General features: G+C 40.7%; 1 long non-coding RNA gene across 1 annotated transcript; it reads left to right on the top strand.

Moving 5' to 3' along the window:
* Nucleotides 1-230: 230 nt before the first annotated feature.
* Nucleotides 231-6,753, top strand: LOC128312826 (uncharacterized). The gene is made up of 4 exons (XR_008292624.1): nucleotides 231-419; nucleotides 5,016-5,107; nucleotides 6,026-6,081; nucleotides 6,174-6,753. It is a non-coding gene; the product is annotated as an uncharacterized LOC128312826 (long non-coding RNA).
* Nucleotides 6,754-8,557: the final 1,804 nt, after the last annotated feature.

The raw sequence follows: 8,557 nt of genomic DNA on the forward strand, positions 1-8,557 counted from the left end.
AACATGTATGTAAAATATAAAGAGAAATAAAGACAGAATTAATATCCTGTATTTTTGAGACACAGTGACTAATTAGAATGACACAGGCCTATGGAGGGTTTACTGTAGCTAATCTTCAGCAGGTGTGTTTGCTGCCAGATGACAACACCTTTCTCAGGAGGAAGGTAGGATCAAAATGTGCTGGAATATCAGCAAAATAGGACTGTGGTCCTTCACGGTCTGAGATAGAAATTATGAGGCACCTATAGCTATTTTCATTTAAATGATTAAAATTAAATAGAATAAAAAATTCAGTTTCTCACCCTAGCCACATTCTAAGTACTTAGTTGTCACATACAAACTGTGGGGGCAGCGCAGATACAGACCATTTCTGTCCCTGTGGAACGTTCTATTGGGCAGCAAGAACCAGATTGAAATAGGTAAGGAATGTTGGGGCGGTGAGACAGAATGAGGTAAGAATTCTACGTCTGCCACTTAAGAGCTGGGTGGCCACGCACATGATTTAATCTCACTTTGCCCCCGTATCTCTCTTTATAAAATGAAGAAAATACTGCTTGGTGCGTAGGGATTCAGTGATAGCCATATACTTGCTGCAGTGTTTCCTCTTCTGAGAGACCTCCCCCTGTGAACCTGTCAAATGTGGCCACCACCTGTTATTCTTCAACAACAGCAGAGCATGCTACCTCAAAACATACCACTCTGGTATATCGATTATGTTGAGTGTAGGCACCTAACAAACAGCCAGTGCAGGCACAGGTTTTCTCTGAACTCTGCTCACCTACCTACAGACAGATCCTCCAAAGGATCTTGATTGTTCCAAATCCTCTCTCTAGGAGGTTCATCAACCAGGGAAGGTTGGCTGGTAGGAGAGGAGTTTAGAAGTCAACACCACACCCAGACTTTGACAGAAACTATCATACCTCCCATCTATTCTAAGGCCCATTTATCTTTCCTAAACATTGTTACTTCTCCTCTAAAAAGTTTGTATCCTGCTCTCCTTTCCCCATGAAGATGGTATTTAAGTCTGAATTCTAAGCCACGTCAAGGAGTTAGTCCCTGGGTATTTCTCATGTATACTTTGATTTGCTTTTGTAAGTCTGTCTTTTATTACAGGGGTGTCAAATAAGAACTGACAAGGGTAGAGGGAAAATTCTTTTCCTCCCCTACACTACCCTATCCTTTTCATCAGAGGGCTTACCATTATCTGAAATGAATGAGTCCTATCTCTCTCATCTGTCTGTCCATCTCACTGTTTATTGTATCTTGTCACCGCTCCCCATAATGTGGTAGAGCCCCTCCCTGAGGAATGTGGTGGAAGTCTCCTCAGAACAAAGGAAGCAACATGGCTCAATCAGCTCCTATAATGTATGCATAGCTCTGACACGATTCTGTAACTTGGACTGTGTCCAGTCAGATTATATGTCACCATATGGGGGAGACAAAAAAGTAGAAATTGTATAAAAGGATACAGCCCGCTGTGGTCAGGGCTCAGGTTTTTGGGTATGAACCCACTGAGCCTGTACCAGCACAATGAATGAAGTTGTTTCCTGGACAGAAAAGCCTCAGTGTCCTGTCTCCCTGTGCTAGAATCCTGCTACAATTACACATACACACTGTGGTTTTTATGAAACTCCAACTAATTCTCCAATTCCTTGATACCAACTGGTATCTAATAATTTAATTCATTTCTGACACTAGCTGGAGTAAATGCGGACCCCCACAAGTTAAGGGCTCAGTCCTATGAGGCTGTTCCTATTTCAGATGAGAGCTGAAAATTGGGTTCCCAGGCTACACACATTTCTGCCTGGCTGAGTACAAATTCAGGAGTTGCTGTGAGCTTCCCCTCAAGTTCAGTAATTCACAGAACTCAGGAAAGTGCTTTGCTTAATAATTACTGGCTTATTATAAAGGATATGACTTAGGAATAGCTAAATGGAGGAGATGCATAGGCTGTGCCAGCATTGACATGTTCGCCAACCCAGAAGCTCCCTTAGCTGCATCATTTCAGAATTTTTACTGAAACTTAATTCTTGTAGGCACCATTGATTAAATCATTGGCTATTGGTGATTGAACTTGATCTTCACCAACCCCCCCCCCCCCGCCCCCTCCACCTTTATCCCTCAGGTATGGGCTGAAATTTCTAACCTTCTAATCTTGTGGTTGGTTTTTTCTGGTGACCAGCCCCAATCTTGAGTCACCTCCTTAGCATAAACTCTGTTATAGTCAAAAGGGAATCATTATGAATAACAGAACACAAGCCTACCACTGAGGAAATCCAAGGGTTTTGGGAATTACATGCCAGGAACCAGGGACAAAGACCAAATATTATTTTTAATTATAATACACACAACGTGGCAGAATGTAAACTTCATTAGGGGAGAAACTTTCTCTGCATTATGTACAGTCCCTAAGATAATATCTAGCACATAGTAGGAGATCAAGAACTATTTGTCAATATACCTAATAGCAAGCTTCTCATTATTTTGATGAGGTTTTGGAGTGGTGGGGTTTCAGAGCTGATGGTCAAGAAAGAATTCTTGAGATGTCTTTGGTGCAAAAACATGATTTTATTAAAGCACAGGAATAGGACCCCTGGGCAGGAAAAGCTGCACTGGAGTTGTGAAGAGTGACTGGTTATATACTGTGGAGTTGGGGGAGGTAAAGGCAAGAAGGAGGCCTCTGGAAAGAGTTTGATATGCTAAACAGGACTCCTAAGATACCGGAGGCCTTGCTATTGTCAAGCTAAAGTTGTTCCCCCCCCCCCCCCAGTAAGGCATTAACTTTAGGACAGTGGGGGGTTCCAGGAGAAATGGTATACTCTGTATTCACCTCAAGTATTTGTAAATGGGCTGCAGGTTATAAGGACATTTAATTTTACCTCCCATTTCCTTCTTGCGTTTGTTCCCTGCATCACTATGAAGTGGAGCGTGATATTAGGGGCTCCAGGAAACGGAGTCTGTAGGTTTCTGGAGATTAGGCTATTGATAAGACTGCTTTTTTCTTATAATTTACTAAGATATTTGTAAACTGATGGGGACTTGTGTCCTGCATGACTGTGATCTCTATCAATTAACCATATGTTTTCTTTCCTTTCCTTTGTTCTTGGGCAGCCAGGAGTGCCTGAGGAATATCACACACATCCCACCTGGGGGGTGTTGTTAGCTTGTGCTTTGCTCTCAGCTTGCCTTATGCTCCTTCGAAGATCAGTTTGGTTGAGGAGCAATGCAATACAGTAATTAATGGTCATGATGCTAATGAAAGTAATAATTGTAGTAATAGTAGCCACCATTTATTGAATATTTTCTATATGCCAAGAACTTCCTAAGTGCTTTAAATACATTATAACATTTGATCCTCACAGGAAACCTATGAAGTAGGTAATACTGATGTGGAAAACAAAGTGATGTGGAAATGGCAGATGAAACTAAATTTCGTTATAGCCTGCAGCTCATTGACAAATACTTGCGGTCAGCAGAGTAAAACATATTTCTGGGAACTCTCAACTGTTTTAATGTTAAAGCTTTGCTAGAGGGAAAAAACAACCTTAGCCTGACAATAGCTAAGGCCTCCTGTATCCTGTGAGTCTTCTTTAGCATGTGAAAATCCTTCTTTAGCATATGAAACTTCCCCTTGTCTTTACCTCCCCGACCTCCTTGTCTGTAACCAGTCACTCTTCCAGTGCAACTCTTCCTATCTATGGGTCTGTCCCTGTGCTTTAATAAAATCACTTTTTTGCACCAAGACATCTCAAGAATTCTTTCTTGGCTGTCAGTTCCAAATCTTCATTACTCTGAAACCCCATCAATACTATTATCATTAACAATGAAGAAATTGAGCCTCAGAGACATGAAAAACTTACAATTAAGTCCCCTATCTTATAAGTAGTAGAGTCAAGATCAAACCCTTATCTGGGTGTTTAATTACTTTATCTCACTAATACGTATAATTAGAAGAAAATATTTATTCTATAGAGTAAGGAATTTTTTTCCCCTCAGATTGAGGTAGAACCTATAGCAGAATTCAGAAAATATTCTCCACCTTGGAGTCAGTTCCCTTTAAACTCCTGATTGTTAGGACTGCTGTTTTGACTTGCAGTTAGGCTCCTGGGGTTATAAACTAGGCTCTTCTTTCTATGGCATGCTTTTGCCTATCCGGGCCCAGGGATCAAGACATAATCATCATATAAATTATTTGACTTCCCAAACTGTCTCTAGACGTTCAGTCTTCCAAATCATTTCATTTGTGGTACAATGAAGCTGAAGAGTCATGTAAGATGCAAGTGACTGCATCTCTGTGAGAAAGGGCAGTGGGCACCGGAGACATCCAGTGGTGCAGGCAGTGTCCTAGTGATGAGGCAGCTTGGGGCAAGCTGAGGGCAAAATACAGGCTGGCACACCCCTCCCCAGGATGAATGTGTGTGATATTCCTCGGACACTCCTGGCTACCCAAGAACAAAGGAAAGGGGTTTAAGTGCTTGCCATCGTAATGTGGGAAAATAAGGCAAATGAAAAATTAAATTCCCTTACTGCCTATAGCCCATTGACAAGTCCTTGAGACTGGCAGAGTGACCTCCCTCTAGGATCCCAGCTGCCTCAAGGATGACACTTTCCTGGGGGCAGAAGAGAACCTTAGCTTAACATTATCCCAACCTTGAGGATCCTGTAAGTCAACTTCCTTTATCTCAACTGCTCCAAGATATATGCTGGCAATCATACTCCAAGCTTATGGCCCCCTGATGTGCATCTGAGGGTCTCATAACTGAGGTTTTATTAAATGGTAATAAATGGCATTTCCCTAGCAACACCTAGCCCCTCAAGGTCCTGGGAACCTTGCTTCAAAGATACTTCAGAGACTTACTCTATCACTGACCACCTTCCAACCTGAAAGTGTATAATGAGTTACCCATCATGACCCCAGTGCATCGCTTCCTGCCCATGGGTCCTATCCCCATGCTTTAATAAAATCATCTTTTTTGCACCAAAGACATCTTCAAGAATTCTTTCTTGGCTTTCAGCTCTACCCCACCATCACCCCAAAACTTCATCACTAGGAAATGTTAAAGGATGAGAACAGAGTGTGGGAAACACCCAGGCCATTGTGGTGCTGGTAGGTGGGGCTGAGCCCCCTTTAAACCTTTCTTGCGAGTGCCCCCCACCAACCCAACGAAGAACCTTCCACAAAATTGAAAACTATACCTCGTGCCATCAGAGTTGACTCACAAGGCTCTTTGAACAGCACAGCATGAGGAAGGGGACTTATAATTACTGGACTGGCAAAGGCTGCTGCTAATTACCTGTTAGTTGTGACCTTGGAATATAGCTGGGGCCAGTGCCAGTCTCATGATTTCTGTGAAATAGGTTTTGGCAGAGGCTTGTTCTTTCTGAATCTCCTTGGGCTGTGCAGTCTCTGCTTGGAGAAGCTTTGGGGTTTGGTGGAAAGGACTTTCACTATACATTTCCTCGAATGGGTAGGTTTAGGGAGCTAGAGAGGAGAAAAGCATCTATATTGATGGGGAAGACCTTTCATTATGGAGTCAAGGCTATTCAAACAAATTTTTTGTAATGGAAATTTTTATGGTTTAATTTTTTTCTTAGAAATAATATAATAAAAAGAATGTATTGTTTAGGAATTGCTGTGTACCACGTACTGTTCAAAATGATTTAAATATATTAACTCAATTAAATCTTAACAGCCCTATTAGGTAGTTGGTATTATTCCCATTTCACAGATAAGGGAACAGGCACAGAGGTTAGGTAACAATTTATATTAATTTGTTAAAAAGTTTTATTTATTTATTTTAAAGAGAGAGAGCATGTGTGTGGCCAACTGAGCCATTGAGGCACCCTAGAAGAAAGGCTTCCCTGATCAGGAATTATTTTAATTTTGATGATTAGCCACCTTTCAACATAACATTTACATGTCCTAATTTGTCCATAAGTCACCAAGGCAGGTAATAGTCTCTCTTGTTCTTACCCTCTTTATTATGCCTTGAGTCCCAAATCAATCCTATTGATTTCTTCACAGAGATGATAGTGGCATTTTGGGCTGGACTACTTTTCATTTCATGGGATCATTTTGAGGTAAGGGCCACTGAGAACCAGCAAATGCAGGAAAAGCTCTTTATTTCCCGCTAACTGCTTAAAATAGAGTATAATTTTCCCCTCTTTTAAAGGAAATGTACATTCATAAAGGAACTTTCCATTTGTAAAAACGTCTCCATTTTTGGAAGAGATCTACACCCTGGAGGCAACTCTTATCACCTGGGAGACTCTCGCCTGCATAGCAAGACGGTCCTATTTACCAAACCTTTCCTCTCTTTAACTTCCCATGACTTGCCTCCCCCTCTCAGAAGCCCCAAACCCCTTTTCCTTTGTTTAGCCTAAGATGGTAAAAAGCATCTTGAGCCACATCTTTCTTTGCGAACTCCTGTGTGTACTGTTAAAAAATAAAATTTAAAATTTTAAAGATCTTACTGACTTTATTCAATGATTCATGAGACAGGCAGCATCACATTTAGCAAATAGAATGAAGCTTTAAAGAGTATGGGCAAGAGGAGGCAGCAAAGTGCTGATTGTTTCAGGCGAGGCCACCTTTCTTTGGGGGATTACCTCATAGTATGGACCAGGTAATTCCACAGTGACTGGTTAAGATTACATTCCTGGGAGAGGCTGAAATTGCAATTAGGTTAGGTATTAAGTCTTGCTTTATTGAAATGGGGTTAACACAAGTGACTCCATTTTGGATGTGTTGTTTTCTTTTTTTTAAACAGTATGTGCATATTTAAAACTTTTTTTTCCTTGTTAACCTGTATTTTTTCAGTTCAGTTCATGGACCCCTGCATTGAACCTAGGAGGGTAGTAGGAAAATCATTTTTCCTCCCCTACCCTACCTGCTGTAGGGCATTTATAATACATGGCATGCACCATCTGTATGCTAATAGTACATTTTTCTGGTTTTTAATGATAACCAGCCCTCTTCCTACCTATCCAAAACTCCTCCCAGTGGGGTAATTTCACCTCTAGTTGAGAAACAATAAGGCATTTTCTATGCATTTACTTTCTGGACATGTTCTTTAGTTGTTTTTAAACATTTTAAATTGTTAGCAACAGGATAATCGTTTCAGTTCTCTTTTTTGGCAGGTGTAGGTAGAGGTCATCATTGTGTCTTATCTGAAAAATTCTTTTGTTTTGAATTTAGTTCCTGGAGTCACTGTTGTCAGCCTTAGCTTCAAGGATTGGGCTCCATGAAAAAACTGAAAAAGCGTTTACAACCAGGGTCAATATACTACTCCCACTATTTATACTTAGAACTACTAAATCCCTTCCTTTTCTCCAAATTTTGGCTATACCCAACTTCAACTTCCATGTCTTGTCTTTTTTTTTTAAATTTTTTAATGTTTATTATTTATTTTTGAGAGAGAGAGAGAGAGACAGAGCATGAGCGGGGGAGGGGCAGAGAGAGAGGGAGACACAGAATCCGAAGCAGGTTCCAGGCTCTGAGCTGTCAGCACAGAGCCTGACGTGGGGCTGAAACTCACAAACCGTGAGATCCTGACCTGAGCCGAAGCCGGACGCTTAACCAACTGAACCACCCAGGCGCCCCAACCATGTCTTGTCTTCTATGGAATTTTCATTCTTACTGATTGTATTTAATAATTGGATTTTGATGACTATGTTTGATGACTATGTTTGATTTCTGGGTTAGTTCATCTCTCTGTTCTTGAAGCCACCATGTCATTTCCTGTTCTAAGACCCTGATTCTGTAACTGTGTCCCAACTTTGGCCTTTGAATTGGGGTGTTCTATCTTTGGACTATAGACCCCTAAAGGAACCTCCTGGATGCTCCAAGCCTTCATCTAAATAGAGCCAGTACAGACTCAACCCTGCTTTTAGGTGCAGCCTCATGAATTGCCTTTGTTAAAGAAGAGAGAGCCTAGTGGCTCATATCAGCATCCCACTAGGCATTTTTTTTTTTATGTTGATAGAATTTACTTCCTAACCAGAGATGCGTGCAGTAATTCCTCATTTCTTTTTATATTTTAAATTGCAGATGTGAAGGAACAATCCCATTGGGAAATTATCAGCTGCCCCATATTTTCTCCATGTAAACCATGCATTTCCTTATTTTGATTTTTCTTCACTTACCTTCTAGGTGTGGTTGTCTTAGAATCATAGAATGTCAGGGTTAAAGCAGCTCAGCCATCACCTAATTCATTACCCCTTCAGATGCTGAATCCTAGCATTTTCATTTGATTCTTATTTTATATCACATCTCTGCTGAAATTCCCCTTATATTCATGCATGTGCTCTAACTTTTCCACTATATTCTTTAACATATCAGTGGTAGTTATTTTAAAGTTTGGGCCTTATAGTTCCAACATCTGAGTCATCTGAGTCTGGTTCTGTTGATTGCTCTATCTCTTGACAGTGGTGGTTTTTTTTTTTTTTTTTCCTTCTTTTCTTGTTATTGTTGTTGTTTGTTAATTTTTGTTTTTAATGTGTTTCCTAATTTTGATTCATTGCTGCACACCATGTGAGAAGTACAGAGACTGAGATA

Source organism: Acinonyx jubatus, chromosome F2, assembly GCF_027475565.1.
Source record: "Acinonyx jubatus isolate Ajub_Pintada_27869175 chromosome F2, VMU_Ajub_asm_v1.0, whole genome shotgun sequence".
Lineage (NCBI taxonomy): Eukaryota > Metazoa > Chordata > Mammalia > Carnivora > Felidae > Acinonyx > Acinonyx jubatus.